At 49.2% G+C, this 15,000-nt stretch overlaps 1 protein-coding gene across 3 annotated transcripts in view; it reads left to right on the top strand.

The window, feature by feature from the left end:
• The window catches only part of arhgap46b (Rho GTPase activating protein 46b), a 106,267-nt gene that overhangs the window by 20,589 nt on the left and 70,678 nt on the right, over positions 1 to 15,000 (top strand). The window contains exon 1 of one of the 3 annotated variants that reach the window (XM_052482745.1): positions 5,983 to 6,226. The exons of the other annotated variants lie outside the window; for them this stretch is intronic. The gene's annotated coding sequence lies outside the window, so the exon portion shown is untranslated. Of the gene's footprint in view, positions 1 to 5,982; positions 6,227 to 15,000 lie in introns of those variants that run through there. 3 annotated transcript variants of the gene reach the window in all.

The raw sequence follows: 15,000 nt of genomic DNA, 5'->3' as shown, positions 1-15,000 counted from the left end.
GGGGAGAGAGACGGGAGAGAGATGGGGGAGAGAGAGAGACGGGAGAGAGAGAGAGACGGGAGAGATGGGAGAGAGAGAGAGAGAGACGGGGAGAGAGAGAGACGGGAGAGAGAGAGACGGGAGAGAGAGAGAGAGACGGGGAGAGATGGGGGAGAGAGAGACGGGAGAGAGATGGGAGAGAGAGACAGGGAGAGAGAGACGGGAGAGAGAGAGACGGGAGAGAGAGACGGGAGAGAGAGAGATGGGAGAGAGAGAGAGATGGGAGAGAGAGAGACGGGGAGAGAGAGAGACGGGAGAGAGAGACAGGTGAGAAAGAGACAGGAGAGAGAGAGACGGGAGAGAGAGACAGGGAGAGAGAGACGGAAGAGAGAGAGACGGGAGAGAGAGAGACAGGGAGAGAGAGACGGGAGAGAGAGAGACGGGAGAGAGAGAGACAGGGAGAGAGAGAGACGGGAGAGAGATGAGAGAGCGACGGGAGAGAGAGAGAGACGGGAGAGAGAGAGACGGGAGAGAGAGAGACAGGTGAGAAAGAGACAGGAGAGAGAGAGACGGGAGAGAGAGAGACAGGGAGAGAGAGACAGGGAGAGAGAGAGACGGGAGAGAGAGAGACAGGGAGAGAGAGAGACGGGAGAGAGATGGGAGAGAGGACGGGAGAGAGAGACAGGGAGAGAGAGAGACGGGAGAGAGAGACGGGAGAGAGAGAGACGGGAGAGAGAGAGATGAGAGAGAGAGAGACTGGGAGAGAGAGAGACGGGAGAGAGAGATGGGAGAGAGAGAGAGACGGGGAGAGAGAGAGACGGGAGAGAGAGAGATGAGAGAGAGACGGGGAGAGAGAGAGACGGGAGAGAGAGAGACATGAGAGAGAGAGACACGAGAGAGTGAGACGGGAGAGAGAGAGACAGGGAGAGAGACGGGAGAGAGAGAGACGGGAGAGAGAGACAGGAGAGAGAGGGACTGGAGAGAGAGACAGGAGAGAGAGAGAGAGAGAGAGACGGGAGAGAGAGAGAGATGGGGAGAGAGAGAGACGGGAGAGAGAGGGACGGGAGAGAGAGACGGGAGAGAGAGAGACGGGAGAGAGAGAGAGATGGGAGAGAGAGAGATGGGAGAGAGAGATGGGAGAGAGAGAGACAGGAGAGAGAGAGGCAGGGAGAGAGAGACGGGAGAGAGAGACAGGAGAGAGAGAGACGGGAGAGAGAGAGACAGGGAAAGAGAGAGACGGGAGAGAGAGAGACGGGAGAGAGAGAGACGGGAGAGAGAGAGACAGGAGAGAGAGACGGGAGAGTGAGAGACAGGAGATAGAGAGATGGGAGAGATAGAGACAGGGAGAGAGAGACGGGAGAGAGAGAGACGGGAAAGAGAGAGAGACGGGAGAGAGAGAGGCGGGAGAGAGAGAGACAGGAGAGAGAGAGAGAGTGAGAGAGAGAGAGGGAGAGAGAGAGAGAGAGAGAGAGAGAGAGAGAGAGAGAGAGAGAGAGAGAGACGGGAGAGAGAGAGAGGAGTTGGGGGACAGACAGGAATGTCTTAGAAACTTGGATCAGTCCTCTGGCTTGATGATCACAGGTGCCACATGTTTTGAGTCTTTGTCTCGTGGTTGCTGGCTGGTTGTATTTTTAGTTTTCCTGCTCTGTACAGGCAGCTCCTTGACCTCACTGGGGAGCTGCACTGAGCTGCAGAAACAAGACTGAATATAGGGCCAGTCAGTCAACAACGCCTCCTCTCCTCCTGCTCCTAGGGACATGCTAGTGTGTGCGTGTGTGTGTGTGCGTGTGTGTGTGCGTGTGTGTGTGTGTGTGTGTGTGTGTGTGTGTGTGTGTGTGTGTGTGTGTGTGTGTGTGTGTGTGTGTGTGTGTGTGTGTGTGTGTGTGTGTGTGTGTGTACTGTAGAGTCCTGTACTGGGTCTCAATGCTCAGTGCTATAACAGGGCCAGGACTTCATTCCTGCCCCAGAAAGGAGTAACGTGGTGAGGAGTGAACAGGAGTGTCTGATTGCTCTCCCAGATTAGGTTCTTCATAGTGTAGGAAGGAGGCCACAGGCACGCTACACTCTGGAGGAAAGAGGAGGAGAGGGGAGCACAGAAGGAGACCGGCTGCATGTTCTTTGTGTTGTGCTGAGTTGCTAAAAATGTGAGCTCAGTAGAAAGGGAACTATTTGGTGGGCTGCCCACTGGTTTTTGGCAGACGACTGTTAATATCCGAACATTCTGGTGTTTCAGAGTGATAACAGAACTATTTCACCAGCCAGTCTCATTCTTCTGCCTTGACCTTATTCTGGTCGCCCTCAGCCAGTCTCATTCTTCTGCCTTGACCTTATTCTGGTCGCCCTCAGCCAGTCTCATTCTTCTGCCTTGACCTTATTCTGGTCGCCCTCAGCCAGTCTCATTCTTCTGCCTTGATCTTATTCTGGTCGCCCTCAGCCAGTCTCATTCTTCTGCCTTGACCTTATTCTGGTCGCCCTCAGCCAGTCTCATTCTTCTGCCTTGACCTTATTCTGGTCACCCTCAGCAAGTCTCATTCGTCTGCCTTGACCTTATTCTGGTAGCCCTCAGCCAGTCTCATTCTTCTGCCTTGACCTTATTCTGGTCGCCCTCAGCCAGTCTCATTCTTCTGCCTTGATCTTATTCTGGTAGCCATCAGCTAGTCTCATTCTTCTGCCTTGACCTTATTCTGGTCACCCTCAGCTAGTCTCATTCTTCTGCCTTGACCTTATTCTGGTCGCCCTCAGCCTGTCTCATTCTTCTGCCTTGATCTTATTCTGGTCGCCCTCAGCCAGTCTCATTCTTCTGCCTTGACCTTATTCTGGTAGCCTTCAGCCAGTCTCATTCTTCTGCCTTGATCTTATTCTGGTCGCCCTCAGCCAGTCTCATTCTTCTGCCTTGACCTTATTCTGGTCGCCCTCAGCCAGTCTCATTCTTCTGCCTTGATCTTATTCTGGTCGCCCTCAGCCAGTCTCATTCTTCTACCTTGACCTTATTCTGGTCGCCCTCAGCCAGTCTCATTCTTCTACCTTGACGTTATTCTGGTCGCCCTCAGCCAGTCTCATTCTTCTGCCTTGATCTTATTCTGGTCGCCCTCAGCCAGTCTCATTCTTCTACCTTGACCTTATTCTGGTCGCCCTCAGCCAGTCTCATTCTTCTACCTTGACCTTATTCTGGTCGCCCTCAGCCAGTCTCATTCTTCTACCTTGACCTTATTCTGGTCGCCCTCAGCCAGTCTCATTCTTCTGCCTTGATCTTATTCTGGTCGCCCTCAGCCAGTCTCATTCTTCTGCCTTGACCTTATTCTGGTCGCCCTCAGCCAGTCTCATTCTTCTGCCTTGATCTTATTCTGGTCGCCCTCAGCCAGTCTCATTCTTCTACCTTGACCTTATTCTGGTCGCCCTCAGCCAGTCTCATTCTTCTGCCTTGATCTTATTCTGGTCGCCCTCAGCCAGTCTCATTCTTCTGCCTTGACCTTATTCTGGTCGCCCTCAGCCAGTCTCATTCTTCTGCCTTGATCTTATTCTGGTCGCCCTCAGCCAGTCTCATTCTTCTGCCTTGATCTTATTCTGGTCACCCTTAGCCAGTCTCATTCTTCTGCCTTGACCTTATTCTGGTAGCCTTCAGCCAGTCTCATTCTTCTGCCTTGATCTTATTCTGGTCACCCTCAGCCAGTCTCATTCTTCTGCCTTGAACTTATTCTGGTCGACTCAGCCAGTCTCATTCTTCTGCCTTGACCTTATTCTGGTCGCCCTCAGCCAGTCTCATTCTTCTGCCTTGATCTTATTCTGGTAGCCCTCAGCCAGTCTCATTCTTCTGCCTTGACCTTATTCTGGTAGCCCTCAGCCAGTCTCATTCTTCTGCCTTGATCTTATTCTGGTAGCCCTCAGGCCAAGGAATTCTTCTCTCTATTTTCCCCTTAAATTTGTTTTACAAGAAGCAGGTTACCACTCGTGAATCACTGCACCCTTGCCACACACACGTTAACACACTCCCATTATTGCTCAGGCACTAGTCTACACAAATGATTCCCGGCGTTTGACTAATGCATGCCTTTCGAGAAGCTGATTGACTGTGTGAGTGAGAGAGAGAGAGTAAATCCCTAACAGAGACATGGAGTCAGACCTCTAGACTGATCTAGACAGAGACACATACAGTAGACAGCAGAGTCGGCCAGCCTGAGAGCGCAGTATAGTCCTGTGTTGTTCACCTGAGAGAGGCTCCAGTCATGAGGTTAGGTGAGCTGTTATTCTGACTCAGTGTGTTGAGAGATGGCGTGTTCTTTAGGAGCGGTCTGGCTCACAGAGCCTTTGGACAGAAATCTGGGAATGTTCCAGGTAAAGGTGACGCTATCTCAACCTTAGTCGTAACTACGCAATGCTAAGGCGTACATGGGCCAGTGAGACTCACTCTCCCCAGCTAGGCAGGGCAAAGTAGTTCGTACATTGGACATACTGCACACACCCTCTTGCATGCTTGCATGAGCTGTGATACAGGTTGTGATAAGGCCTGGTGGGTGGGGCCAAGGCAGAGACATGCTTACATGAGCTGTGATACAGGTTGTGATAAGGCCTGGTGGGTGGGGCCAAGGCAGAGACATGCTTACATGAGCTGTGATACAGGTTGTGATAAGGCCTGGTGGGTGGGGCCAAGGCAGAGACATGCTTACATGAGCTGTGATACAGGTTGTGATAAGGCCTGGGTGGGTGGGGCCAAGGCAGAGACATGCTTACATGAGCTGTGATACAGGTTGTGATAAGGCCTGGGTGGGTGGGGCCAAGGCAGAGACATGCTTACATGAGCTGTGATACAGGTTGTGATAAGGCCTGGGTGGGTGGGGCCAAGGCAGAGACAGATATAGGCTCCATGCTTACATGAGCTGTGATACAGGTTGTGATAAGGCCTGGGTGGGTGGGGCCAAGGCAGAGATATGCTTACATGAGCTGTGATACAGGTTGTGATAAGGCCTGGGTGGGTGGGGCCAAGGCAGAGACAGATATAGGCTCCATGCTTACATGAGCTGTGATACAGGTTGTGATAAGGCCTGGGTGGGTGGGGCCAAGGCAGAGATATGCTTACATGAGCTGTGATACAGGTTGTGATAAGGCCTGGGTGGGTGGGGCCAAGGCAGAGACAGATATAGGCTCCATGCTTACATGAGCTGTGATACAGGTTATGATAAGGCCTGGGTGGGTGGGGCCAAGGCGGAGACAGATATAGGCTCCATGCTTACATGAGCTGTGATACAGGTTATGATAAGGCCTGGGTGGGTGGGGCCAAGGCAGAGACAGATATAGGCTCCATGCTTACATGAGCTGTGATACAGGTTATGATAAGGCCTGGGTGGGTGGGGCCAAGGCAGAGACAGATATAGGCTCCATGCTTACATGAGCTGTGATACAGGTTATGATAAGGCCTGGGTGGGTGGGGCCAAGGCAGAGACAGATATAGGCTCCATGCTTACATGAGCTGTGATAAAGGTTATAATAAGGCCTGGGTGGGTGGGGCCAAGGCAGAGACAGATATAGGCTCCATGCTTACATGAGCTGTGATAAAGGTTATAATAAGGCCTGGGTGGGTGGGGCCAAGGCAGAGACAGATATAGGCTCCATGCTTACATGAGCTGTGATAAAGGTTATAATAAGGCCTGGGTGGGTGGGGCCAAGGCAGAGACAGATATAGGCTCCATGCTTAGATGGCCGAGCACAAAGACTGCTGGTACGGTTTAAACAGCTGGACAGAGAGAAAGCCACAACAACGGCTCACTGAGTTTAGCATATATATACCCCTCCCCGCTAACATCTCTTTTGATTTCTGTTTCTGTCATGAGGAGAACTTAGTGGTAGTAGAATTTCAAAAACGACTGAATGTTATATATCAATCAATATGCAATGTCCATCGTTGAGCCACATGCCCAGGAGGGTATCATCGGCTACAACATCATCGCATTGTCCAACTTCACCATTTTGTTTCATCTCTATGACGTTGTTGTGACGTGGAGGCTCCAAACACACCTTCACTTCCGGCACATGTTGTGCTCTGACTGAGGCAGGACTTTAGACTCCGCAGGAAGTGTGTCTGAGCAGGGAGAACTGCAGACTTACAGTAGAAGGACATTACTGTTGGTTGTGTTTGATCTCTTTCCTCTTCAGTATCTCTCTCTGTCCTCAAGAACGACAGCAATAACAGGAAGTAGGTTCTCTGTGTGAACAGCAACAGTCCCTTTTGTCTGGTGTGACGGACGGGACAGGGGTAAGTGGGGGAACTGATATTTGTACTGAGCAGAAAAAGTATTGTGTGAATAATCAGAAGGACAGATTGTTTTTCAGCGGGGTAAGCAGAACAGGCGTAGCCAAGCGGGTTAATTACAGAGCGGAGCTGCAGCCCCGTGTTGGCAGGGCTGGAGCAGATGAGTGTGTGTGTGTGTGTGTGTGTGTGTGTGTGTGTGTGTGTGTGTGTGTGTGTGTGTGTGTGTGTGTGTGTGTGTGTGTGTGTGTGTGTGTGTGTGTGTGTGTGTGTGTGTGTGTGTGTGTGTGGACAGCTCCAGAGGATCAGGGGAGTGTGGGGTCTGGCGTTAGGGGGAGTTCAGGCTTCCGTGTTGATTTACACAACTGAAGTGAGGGGAACAGGTGAGCCCTGTTGCTGTGGCCACACGACCACCACCTTACCCCTCCCCTCGTCCCAGTCCTTAAGGCCTTAGCAGCAGCTGAGCATGACTGTGGGAATCAGCAGCAGGACAGTCCTGATTCCACACAGCGACAAGGAGAGAGAGAGAGTTAAGAGAGGGTTCAGGTGAACTATTTCCTGGTGTCTAAAGGAGTCTCATTGTACAGGATAGCACTAAAGCCCTACTGAAGTGGGCCAGGGGTGTAGCGTGTCCTAGACACAGCTGGCAAACCTGCTCCAGTGGCCAAGCCGCAGATCGTTCATCCTGTGGCACACAAAGGAGAACCCAGCTATGGAGACCCAGAGTTGGGGCATGGTGGGCGTGGAATGGTGTCTCTGCCAGCTTGGCCTGGCTAATAATGTGTCTCAGTGGCAATTTTGTGAAGCTCCAGTGGAAGTTGGGTGTGAGGCCAGGATGGTATGGACAGCCTGGCATGGGCAGAATGCTAATGTTCACCCTTTGTGGGTAGCCTGGAGTCACATGCCACGAGCTCTGGAAGAAATTAGACTCACGTCGGACCAGATTGTGTATTTAGAAACGTGCTCAGGTTCTCTCTCTCTCTCGCTCCCTCTCCTCCTCTCTCTCTCTTTTCCTCCCTCTCCCCCTCTCTCTCCCTTTCCCCCTCTCTGTCAATTCAATTCAATTCAATTCAAGGGCTTTATTGGCATGGGAAACATGTGTTAACATTGCCAAAGCAAGTGAGGTAGACAACATACAAAGTGAATATATAAAGTGAAAAACAACCAAAATTAACAGTAAACATTACACATACAACAGTTTCAAAACAGTAAAGACATTACAAATGTCATATTATAAATATATATATATATATACACAATGTACAAATAGTTAAAGGACACAAGATAAAATAAATAAGCATAAATATGGGTTGTATTTACAATGGTGTTTGTTCTTCACTGGTTGCCCTTTTCTCGTGGCAACAGGTCACAAATCTTGCTGCTGTGATGGCACACTGTGGAATTTCACCCAGTAGATATGGGAGTTTTTCAAAATCTGTCTCTCTCTCCCCCCTCTCTCCCTCTCCCCCTTGCTGTCTCCCTCTCTCTCTATCTCTCTCCCTCTCTCTCCCTCTCCCCCTCTCTCTCCCTTTCCCCTCTCTCTGTCTCTCTCCCTCTCCCCACTCTCCCCCCTCTCCCCCCTCTCCCCCTCTCTCTCTCCCTCTGTCTCTCTCCCTCTCCCCGTCTCTCTCCCTCCCTCTCCCCTCTATTTCCCCCTCTCTCTGTCTCTCCCCCTCTCTCTCCCTCTCCTCCTCTCTCCCCCTCTCTCCATCTCCCCTCTCTGTCTCTCTCACCCTCTCCCCCTCTCTCCCTCACCCCCTCTCTCCCTCTCTCTCCCTCTCCCCCTCTCTCTCTCCCTCTCCCCTCTCTCTCCCTCTCCCCTCTCTTTGTCTGTCTCTCCCTCTCCCCTCTCCCCTCTCTGTCTCTCTCTCCCTCTCCCCTCTCTGTCTCTCTCTCCCTCTCCCCTCTCTCCCTCTCCCCCTCTCTCCCTCTCTCTCCCTCTCCCCTCTCTCTCCCTCTCCCCTCTCTCTCCCTCTCCCCCTCTCTCTCCCTCTCCCCTCTCTCTCCCTCTCCCCCTCTCTATCTCCCTGTCCCCCTCTCTCTCCCTCTCCCCTCTCTCTCCCACTCCCCCTCTCGCTGTCTCTCTCTCTCCCTCTCCCCTCTCTGTCTCTCTCTCCCTCTCCCCCTCTCTCCCCCTCTCTATCTCCCTCTCCCCCTCTCTCTCCCTCTCGCTGTCTCTCTCTCCCCCTCTATCTCCCTTTTTCTATCCCTTTCTAATCTCTTCCATACAGTTCTCTTGAACCTTCTTTTACTGTAGCGTAGGAGAGGAGCTTCTGGAACATTGTAGAATTGGGGTGGCAGGTAGCCTAGTGGTTAGAGCGTTGGGCTAGTAACCGAAAGGTTGCTGGATTGAATGCCTGAGCTGAAAGGTAAAAATATGTTGTTCTGCCCCTCAACAAGGCAGTTAAGGGCACAGTCTCCCTTGAAATGCTTATTGATGCTGGGATGAGCAAGATCTGCAGGCTTCTGGCTCGCCTCGTCTCTGCTGTCCTTTCTGTGCCACTGAGATCACTCGTTAACCCGGAGGACACCGCGAATGATAAGGACTGTGCTGAGTCATAACACCATAATGTGATTGTGAGAGCTGAAGCAGAACCAGTTAGTCCTCTACTGCCTACTTCCTCATGTGAATGGCTTCCGCTTGTCTGGGATGTTGTTCGTCATACTGTGACACTGCAGGAGTATTTAATAATGGAAGCATTCATCTTGCTCAGTTCTGTGTTTTGGGACCATAATGTTGACGTGCTGAACATAGTCACTGGTAGAGCGGAGGAGTAGTATTCACCTTGTCACTAAGGTTAGAACTAGAGACATGCACAACTCACGATTGGACCCGTCAGATGAGATCCACATGAGCAGTGTGTCTAGAACATGCGTGGCACAGGAGGCATACAACAATAATGGTGGAGTAGGAACCTTACAGGAGTCTTACTCTAGCCTTACAGGAAGGAGCCTTACAGGAACCTTACAGGAAGGAGCCTTACAGGAGCCTGACAGAGGTCTTACACTAGCCTTATAGGAAGGAGCCTTACAGGAGTCTTACACAAGCCTTATAAGAGCTTTACACAAGCCTTACAGGAGCCTTACAGGACTCTTACACTAGCCTTACAGGAAGGAGCCTTACAGGAACCTGACAGGAGTTTTACATGCAAGGCCCAAGAGAAAGAAACCAACGGAACAAACCAGTATCCCATGTTCCATTGCTGCTTGGAAGTTTTATAGCGAAGGAACGCCAAGTTGTTGTCGGGATGCTGCCAGCTGTTTGGGGGGGGGGTGGTGGGAGCGGGAGGAGGAGTTTATTACTTTGTGCTGCACCGGGAGGCTTCTGTTTGTTCCAGAGTGTAGTTCTTCCAACCACCCACATAAGGGAGATGCCTCTCGTGATTACTGCTCTGTGCTCCAGTCCATGTCGGCAGCTCTCTCTCTCTGTGTGTGTGTGTGTGTGTGTGTGTGTGTGTGTGTGTGTGTGTGTGTGTGTGTGTGTGTGTGTGTGTGTGTGTGTGTGTGTGTGTGTGTGTGTGTGTGTGTGTGTGTGTGTGTGTGTGTGTGTGTGTGTGTGTGTGTGTGTGTGTGCGTGCGTGCGTGCGTGTGTGTGTGTGTGAGAGAGAGAAATAAAGGTTATCTAGGCTATACTGTATGTCCTCATGAGATTCATAAACAAAATCAAGCTGCGGTTCAAGTTCACAGAATGACGTCTCTTTAGAATGCACCCAGTCAGATTCAGTTAATCAGCTCAGGGACGACACTGATTGTTTATCCCGGCTTGCATGCACATTACATGCAGTGTTTACTCATCTGTTGAGCTACTGGCAAACTAAACTCCTTGGAATAGGAGTGTATGAGTTACTGAATATCTCTCTCTGTCTCATTTCCCCTGTCCCTCCCTATCTAAACTAAGCCCTGCTCGTTGTGAGAGCTGTGTCAGCCCCAGGTCTAGTCTGGGCATGTGGGCATGTTCCTAAAGACTTGACTTTTTAAGAGACATTCCAGCAACCTCTTTTCGCTCAGAGGCCAGGTTGTTCTCACATGTTTGGCACAACTATAAAGCTCAAAATTGTACCAAAACTGTCCCAACAATTACCTGTGAATTTGCGAAAAGCCTGAGGGAAAAAATACCCAGGTTGAAGCCTTCGGCAGTGTGCTGCAGTGTTGATAAGTTGAACTGAAACCCCTCTCTGCCACAGACACAGCAAGTTATGCTTGGCAAAGCCTCTAGGGCACAACAACACAAGGATCACGTACAGCCGCACTATCAATCATATTATGTCTCTTTCTTTACGTCGCCTTCAAGCCTGTTTCCCCAGACTAACAGACACAGCTTTCCCCTTTTGTTGCTTAGTTCTCTGAGGTCAGGTATCAGAGTGTGTATGAATGCGTGCATGCTAGTTCGTCATGCCCCATTTGGAAGTGTGTCTTTCTCTGGTGCTGTGACTCACAACAGAACCGCCCTGTTTCCTCTCCTCTGTATGGGTTCTGATGATGACACCTGAGCTATGCCGTTGGCGTGGCGACCTCCGGTGTCCCAGGTGTCAGTGTGTCTGAGCGATGTCATGATGCCATGGTGTGTACTGTAAACCCTACAGTATGTCATTCACCTCATTATGTCCCTGGCTGGGTGGGATTGGATGCAGTGGCAGGCTAGGACAGGGCCTGGAATCAAACTCAGTGTTATTGAGAGGAGCAAAGCAGGCCTGTGGAAATACAGTATAGCCTAGATAACATCTCTCTCTCTCGCTCTCTCTCTCTCTCTCTCTCTCTCTCTCTCTCTCTCTCTCTCTCTCTCTCTGTCTCTCTCTGTCTGTCTCTCTCTCTCTCTGTCTCTCTCCTCTTCTCTCTCTCTCTCTCTCTCTCTCTCCCTCTCTCTCTCTCTCCTCTTCTCTCTCTCTCTCTCTCTCTCTCTCTCTCTCTCTCTCTCTCTCTCTCTCTCTCTCTCTCTCTCTCTCTCTCTCTCTCTCTCTCTCTCTCTCTCTCTCTCTCTCTCTCTCTCACACACACACACACACATAATAATTCAGAGTTGCCGACTTGTGCTGTAGCACAGAGCAGTAATACCACTGGGTGGGAGCACAGGGAGCAGCGCCCCACACACAGACCCAGTCAGCTACTATACTAGCTGTGGGTGACATGCTGACACAGACAGAGGAGCCAAAGGACTGAGTGCTAAGAGACTGAGAGTTCCAGCTCTGTCTCAGCTGTGTGTCAGGTGGTGGTGGGTTGAGTGGTGTGGGCTGTCGGAGTGGTCTGAGTCGTGCATGACAGTACTATGTGTGGTTCTAGGGTGGGGTTGGTGTACAGTATTAGCTCTCTACTACCGACCGAGGTACCAGCTGGACACAGCATCCATCCCGCTTCACCACTAGCATGTGACTAGGGTTGTACAAAACGTTCAATACATTCCCTGCTTTTCCAGAACTCCTAGTTGGAGGATCCCGGAATGCACCCTTTTTCTGCTCCTGATTCAACGGAAACCAGTGAATTTTTTTTTTGAAAGAATTTTGCAACCCTAGTCACATGCTAGTCTGAGAAACTCCCCGTCTATTTCTTTCTCTGTCTGTCTGTCTGTCTGTCTGTCTGTCTGTCTGTCTGTCTGTCTGTCTGTCTGTCTGTCTGTCTCTCTCTCTCTCTCTCTCTGTCTGTCTGTCTGTCTGTCTGTCTGTCTGTCTGTCTGTCTGTCTGTCTGTCTGTCTGTCTGTCTCTCTCTCTCTCTCTCTCTCTCTCTCTCATTCTCTCTCTCTCTCTCTCTCTCATTCTCTCTCTCTCTCTCTGTCTCTCTCTCTCTCTCTCTCTCTCTCTCTCTCTCTCTCTCTCTCTCTCTCTCAATTCAGTTGAAAGGGCTTCATTGGCATGGGAAACATATGTTTACATTGGCAAAGCAAGTGAAATAGATAATAAACAAAAGTGGAATAATCAATCAAAAATGTACAGTGAACATTACACTCACAAGTTTCTTAGGAATAGACATTTTTCAAATGCCATATAATGTCTATATACATATTGGAATGATGTGCAAACATGTGTTGTATTTACAATGGTGTTTGTTCTTCACTGGATGCCCTTTTCTTGTGGCAACAAGTCACAAATCTTGACTCGCTGCTTGACTTGCTGCTATGATGGCACACTGTGGTATTTTACCCAATATATATAGGAGTTTATCAAAATTGGATTTGTTTTCAAATTCTTTGAGGGTCTGTGTATTCTGAGGGAAATATGTGTTTCTAATATGGTCATACATTTGGCATACATCTCTCTCTTTCTCTCTCTCACTCTCTCTATCCCTTTCTATCTCCCTCTCTCTCTCTCTCTCCCTCTCGCTATCCCTTTCTCTCTCTCTATCCTTCTCGCTATCCATTTCTGTCTCTCTCTCTCTCTCTCTCTCTCTCTCTCTCTCTCTCTCTCTCTCTCTCTCCCTCTCTATCCCTTTCTCTCTCTGTACCTCTCTCTCTCTTTCTGTCTCTCTCTCTCCCTCTCCCTCTTTCCCCCCTCTCTCTCTCTCTCTCTCTCTCTCTCTCTCTTTCTCATCTCTCTCTGTACCTCTCTCTCTCTTTCTGTCTATCTCTCTCTCTCTCCCTCTTTCCCATCTCTCTCTCTATCCCTTTCTCTCTCTGTACCTCTCTCTCTCTTTCTGTCTATCTCTGTCTATCTCTCTCTCTCTTTCCCCTCTCTCTCTCTCTCTTTCTGTCTATCTCTGTCTCTATCTCTCTCTCTCTTTCCCCTCGCTCTCTCTATCCCTCTCTGTCCCTCTCTATCCCTTTCTCTCACTCCTCTTTATCCATCCATTTCTTTCTTTCTCTCTATCTCTCTCTCAGGATACTCAGGACAGATTGATTTTATACACATTTTTCACAGAAACTAAATCTGTGATCCTATAACATTTCTGAGAGATCTTAGCAGGTGTGTGGAAAAATCCTTTGTGTGTGTGAAAGACTGTGAGGTCCTTGCTTTCTTTACTGACATGTTTAACAGGTGTGTGTGTGTGTGTGTGTGTGTGTGTGTGTGTGTGTGTGTGTGTGTGTGTGTGTGTGTGTGTGTGTGTGTGTGTGTGTGTGTGTGTGTGTGTGTGTGTGTGTGTGTGTGTGTGTGTGTGTGTGTGCGTGCGTGCGTGCGTGCGTGTGTGCGTGTGTGTGTGTTCGCGTGTGCGTGTGTGTGCGTGTGTGCGTGCGGAAAGCTACTTAGCATTTAGTTGGGTGTGAATGTGTTTTAGGCCCCCTTCATGCCACTGTTTTATACTGGAATTAACAGTGTGTATATAGAGCTGCTTGCACTGGGATTAACAGTGTGTATATAGAGCTGCTTGCACTGAGATTGACAGTGTGTATATAGAGCTGCTTGCGCTGGGATTAACAGTGTGTATATAGAGCTGCTTGCACTGGGATTAACAGTGTGTATATAGAGCTGCGTGCACTGGGATTAATAGTGTGTATATAGAGCTGCTTGCACTGGGATTGACAGTGTGTATATAGAGCTGCTTGCACTGGGATTAACAGTGTGTATATAGAGCTGCTTGCACTGGGATTAACAGTGTGTATATAGAGCTGCTTGCACTGGAATTAACAGTGTGTATATCGAGCTGCTTGCACTGGGATTGAAAGTGTGTATATAGAGCTGCTTGCACTGGGATTAACAGTGTGTATATAGAGCTGCTTGCACTGGGATTAACAGTGTGTATATAGAGCTGCTTGCACTGGAATTAACAGTGTGTATATCGAGCTGCTTGCACTGGGATTGACAGTGTGTATCTAGAGATGCTTGCACTGGGATTAACAGTGTGTATATAGAGCTGCTTGCGCTGGGATTAACAGTGTGTATATAGAGCTGCTTGCGCTGGGATTAACAGTGTGTATATAGAGCTGCTTGCGCTGGGATTAACAGTGTGTATATAAAGCTGCTTGCGCTGGGATTAACAGTGTGTATATAGAGCTGCTATGCACTGGGATTAACAGTGTGTATATAGAGCTGCTATGCACTGGGATTAACAGTGTGTATTTAGAGATGCTATGCACTGGGATTAACAGTGTGTATTTAGAGATGCTATGCACTGGGCCCTCAGGAGAATGGCTGACCTAGAAAGCATCTTCATGCCTCTGATTTTGAGTTGATGTACATGTGGGTATGATTATGTGTACATTGGGTGTGAGAATGACATGTAGCTATGATTGATATATAGATTGATTGGTTGATTGATCGACTAGTTTGTATAATATCTGTAGATCTGTTTCAGCAAGAGCCGTGCCCGGGTATATATAACGCAGTCCTCAACAGTATCCTGTGTTTGTGTGTGTGTTTATATTTCTCTCTGTCTCTCATTTCAAAGGGGCTTCATTAGCATGGAAAACGTATGTTTACATTGCCAAAGCACGTGAAATTAAACAAGAAACAAAAGTGAGAATTAACAGCATCATCAAATGAACAGTAAACATTGCACTCAAAAAGGTAATGACATGTCAAGTGTTATATTATCAGCTATGTACAGTGTTTTAGCAATATGCAAATAGATGTAGTACGAATAGTGGGAGGAGATAAATAAACAGATAAATCTTGTTTGTATTTACTACGTTGTTTGTCCTCCACTGGTTGCCCTTTCCTCGTGGCAACAGGCCACAAATCTTGGTGCTGTGATGCACATTGCGGTATTTCAGATATGGGAGTTTATCAGTGTTGGATTTGTTTTCAAATTCTCTGTGGGTCTGTGTGATGTGTGGGAAATATGTGTCTCTAATGTGGTCATATATTTGGCAGGAGGTTAGGAAGTGCCTATGGCGGCTTCGCCAATAGCAAGGCTT

This window comes from Oncorhynchus keta, chromosome 28 (assembly GCF_023373465.1).
Source record: "Oncorhynchus keta strain PuntledgeMale-10-30-2019 chromosome 28, Oket_V2, whole genome shotgun sequence".
NCBI lineage: Eukaryota > Metazoa > Chordata > Actinopteri > Salmoniformes > Salmonidae > Oncorhynchus > Oncorhynchus keta.
The sequence above is the reverse complement of the archived record's forward strand: the minus strand, read 5'-3'. Positions and strand labels throughout refer to the sequence as shown.